The sequence below is a fragment of the Eschrichtius robustus genome, chromosome 14 (genome assembly GCF_028021215.1).
Source record: "Eschrichtius robustus isolate mEscRob2 chromosome 14, mEscRob2.pri, whole genome shotgun sequence".
In the NCBI taxonomy this organism is placed as follows: domain Eukaryota; kingdom Metazoa; phylum Chordata; class Mammalia; order Artiodactyla; family Eschrichtiidae; genus Eschrichtius; species Eschrichtius robustus.
This window is the reverse complement of record NC_090837.1, coordinates 84,206,260-84,210,925: the sequence shown is the minus strand read 5'-3', so window position 1 is coordinate 84,210,925 and position 4,666 is coordinate 84,206,260.

Sequence of the window (4,666 nt, the reverse complement as noted above, 5' to 3'; positions counted from 1 at the left end):
TGTAAATTTGTGCATAGTACATAAATCTATTTAAATTTCAGTGAATTTCCGGCCAGTAGAATACAGCCACTGAACAGAATATTGATAAGTCAGAGGGTAAATAACAGAAAGGGGGCACCCCCATATATGAAAGTTACCCCTAAGTCTCTGATGTTGGAGGTTTCTATCTTTAGCGTAAACACCCTTGCCCTCTTGCCCCCCGCCAAAATATGAGGTCTGAGAGCTACCCATCATGTTTATTTTGTAACCAAAGCCTTTTTTTAGAGGCCAGAATGTCCTACTCGAAGACTCAGTCCTGCAGTCCTTGAGTCTAATACAGCTCCCTTTGAAATCAAAGAATATTTTGTCTGAGAGTGTTAGGATCTGGATAATAGGCTTCAGAATGTTTATTGAAGTATTTTTTCCCTTCTGATTATCAATGATATATTTCACTTTTAAAGGAAATTGGAGGGGAGAATTAAGAGCTGCTCTTTGCCTGAAAAACCATTTAGGTGACAACATTCCTCTGATAATGGTTTTTATGGGTATTTTACCTGGTAATGTGTTCATTTCATGCTTGCTCATATTCTTGAATGTCTATGTTCCAACAGTGTCAGTTCAATATTATGAAAATTGCTCTGCGTTTATATCTCTAAATTCAACTCAGATTGCATGTCCTGAGTATATTTTAAGGTCATAAAAACTACCACTGCATTCTGATTTACATCACTCCATGCAACCTGGCGTTTGTGATGCTGCGTATTTGTGGAAATCAAGAAGGCAGTAGTAGAAGCAGTGTTAAAGTTTGTGAAGGCAAAATTTGAAAAATAGTGTTAGTACTTCTGATGTCTTTCTTTTAATGCCAGAACTAAGGATATTGTGAAGCACTTGTTAGTAAGTTAACTTTGAAATGTCAGGCTGGAAGGGGTTGTTGTACACAGTTCTAGGTATAGTAGAAACAATCTGTAAATGACATTTCATTTTGTTTTCACGACTGATGTAGACTTCAAAATACTCTTTTACTTTACCTCTTCTGGCTAACTAAAACGATACCTTTCATTTGTCACAGAATCGAAAATAGTACCGTTTTGTAAACAGCACTATTTATTTCTTCACAGCCTTCATAAGTTTGCTCTTAGTTGTCATTTACAGACTGGACTAACTGCCGCAAATGCATACAAAGCCTCTAAAGAACTCTGCATTATAGCAATACCTAACTAGCACTACATATGCAAACGGTCCCAGCACGGCTTTTTTACAGTAGCGTTTATCCTGGAACGCTGAACAAGAACATTCTAAAGATCACTCTCCTACCGACAGCCACTCCAACACAGAACTGCTTTGCTAGCATTTTTCCTTGTAGTGTTAGCATTTTGAAATTCATATTTCAGAGACATCATCATCACAGAATTTACTCTTATTCCATGAAAAAAAAAAATTTATACCTTCAGAAGAATGTTTCAGTTGTAGACTATGAGACTTGGAAATCCTCTTGAGATAAAAGGTTGCAAAATATCCAGTATTATAAAATCCATGGTCACGTGTGCCTGAACTTAAAGAAATGTTAGACCTATGCAGTATACATTTTCCAGGCTAAAATTCAAGAGGAATCATTCTGATCATTCCTAACACAAGCGAAGACAGCTAGGACAGAAGAGTATGAGCATGAACCTTCTTTTCTTTCGTACTGATTGAATTTGCTGAAAATCACTCAGTAAATCAGTTCATACAAGTTACCGTATTATTGGAAATTTGGTTTATTTTCCTCAAAATCGTCAACTTTAAGTAGCTCATTTCTGTAGAAAAATGTTTGCTCTATGGAAAAATCAGTCACTGCCAGGATTCTTTCATTTCTGTACTATTTTATATAATTGAATTTAACTTCTCTCACACCAGCAAGTATTTTACAGGTGCCTTGGATTACAACAAAATTGATTTTACAATTTTAGTGTAAGTCTTTGTGCTTATGCCACTTTAAAAAAGAAATGCAATTATATTCAATATAATGGTTAATACTCTTATTTAATGTACCTCTTTGTGTTCTAATTGTTTGAATGTTTTATTCAGTTTGAAACTCTATGAGGCCACAATATTTTGTTATGTATTAGATGGATAATAGTGTTTCTCAGAGTGTGGTCTGTGGTCCATCTGGATCCTGGAGTGCTTGTTAAGAACACTGATTCCAGGGCTCAGCTCCAAACCACCTGAAGCAGAACTCGGGTGGGGGCTTCAGAACATCAGTCTTCAGCAGGCGCCTCAGGTGATTCTGAGCACTGCTGTTGAGAAGCACTAAGATGGGGCGTGAACAGAATCAGTCTCTTGTTAACTTCAAAGCTGAGCTGAGAGCTGATACAACGTTTTCATTGTCAATGACATTAGCAAATGTGCACTGATTCTCTTATACTTACAATTTTTTACTTAATGTTCTTTTTACTAAACCTCTTGGTTTATTAGCAATTACAAACTAAACCCAGATTGCTGCTTGTAGCTCTTGGTACTTTGGTTGACAGCTCTTAAACGTACAAAAGCATCTTCAGATCATGATCAAGCCATGAAAACCCCCATCTTCAAGATGGCCTGCTAAAGCTTTTTGCTTTCCTGATTGTGATCTTTGTGACATTTTATCTCAGACAGTTGTACTTTTTGATAACTTGGGGAAAACAAAAATTACTTGAATAAGAGATTGCCTGACCCGCTGCATTGCAGAGATACAATCTTTGTAAAGAACATAAGTGACAGTTGTGAATATTAAGATGTGATTATCTTTTCCTGTCCATGTGCTTATCGCAGGGAGATAGTGAACAAATGGTTATATTGGGGATTTTTTAATTTATAAGATCTAATGTAAAATCACCACTTGCAACTTTTTAGATCTGTATGTTGCCTGTTTAATATATTTCTTTTAAAGTTTAAAAGGGTTTTCTATCCACTGTTAATTTCAATTGGATAACATTTTGTCAAGTGTTTTTTTCTGATTGTTAATTTGATGCTAGCTGGAATTCAAGAAATGACATTGACCTTATTCAAATAAAGAAATATTTTAGTAAATTTACTTTTTTCCTTCATCGGTCTCGGGTAATAAGTAGTTGTTTATTTCCCAAGTAGGCCCCGATTTGTGATAGTATTGCATGTGTCACCTGCTTTGCGTTCTGCCCTAGGTGGCCTACCACCTGCAGAGTCAATACGTGGAAGCGGAAGAAGAGAATAAGAAATGATAATGGATCAATGCTTACCCTTGCTGGTAATGAAAAACAGAAAATAATTAAAACAACGTATTTGATGTTTTCATCTTTAATAACCAAATACTGGTAATAGTGTGGCTAAGCTGGAACTTTTAGTCATTACTAATGGCAGTTTTTTTATAAATCTTTTCCTCTTTTTGGGAAGCACCATTCAACCAAGTAATTCCAATTCTGAGAGTCCATGTGGTATAAAAAGGAAAGAGTAGAGCTTTAGTGTCAAACAAATCAGAGTTTAAATCTTGACTTTGCCACTTACTAAAGATGACCTTCAGTTTCCTCATAATACTTCTGTCTCAGGGTTGGTAGGTTTGTAAAAGATGGTCTTTATAAAGTGGTTTCAGAAAATGGAAACTAACGTAATGGACCCTGTGCTATAAGCCCACAGAAAATAGTGAGTAATGTAAAATTAAAGAATTAAATTAGATAGGTTTGGAAGAAATCAGAGGAAACTTAAAGCCTGATCAGTGAGCCTTCTTGGGGGGGGTGGGGTGCTGGAAACTAGACACTCGTTGGGGCACTGGGGACATGGCCATAGTAAAGACTGGGGATTTTGTTCCAGTGTGATGAGAAGCCTTTGGAGGGGTAACACCTAGTTGTTCCGTTTCACCTGGGGTATTTATTTTCCCTTTCTGGAGGATTCCACACACAGCAAATAGTTGCTGAATGTCCAAGTGGAAAGGCCATTGTAATAAATTGAGGAATAAAAAGTTTTTAAAGACGTGATCCCATTTCCAATGGAATTATATTTTGGGAAGACAGTGAAAGATTTGATTTCATAAAGCACCACCAGGGAGTATTTATTTGTCACACTGATGTAGTTATCACATAAGAGTTTCTGTGATGCTTGACACCCACCCCTCCTCCCAGCCTCCCCCCGTCCCACACACACAGACAGACAGAAGAGGACTGGACAAGGAGAGGCTGCTTCACCAACTGGCTTTGGAGTTTAGAATTGAGACCCTCACCATTCATAATATTTCCTAATTCCTAATAAAATGGAATTTTAATAATTTTATAATCTAATAATTTAATAACTTAGAATAACTTATAAAATGGATTTTTATTGTAAATAATAATTTAGAGATCATGGTTTGAATGTATTAAGTCCCAGGCAACACATCTTAAGGTGGAAGTGGAGCTAAGTATGAATGTACATTCTCTATCAGAGAACACCGAGAAAAGTTTCTATTTCACCCTAAACCTTTGTTAATCTTTCAAATTGAGACCATTTTAGCAACAATTTAAAATTGGTTAGTAAGATGAAAAGCAGATCTTAAAATACATAAAAAAAGCATTTTAGGCAAAAATCCAGTTTATATAGTTCTGTACAATCTGAGGGATAGTCATCTATTTCCTGAAAGGTCTCATGCCTACAGATAAAATAATAAGCATAGGTTCCTAATAGGCTGCATCTCTCCCCTCTGCCCCACCTGCTCTTGGAGTGC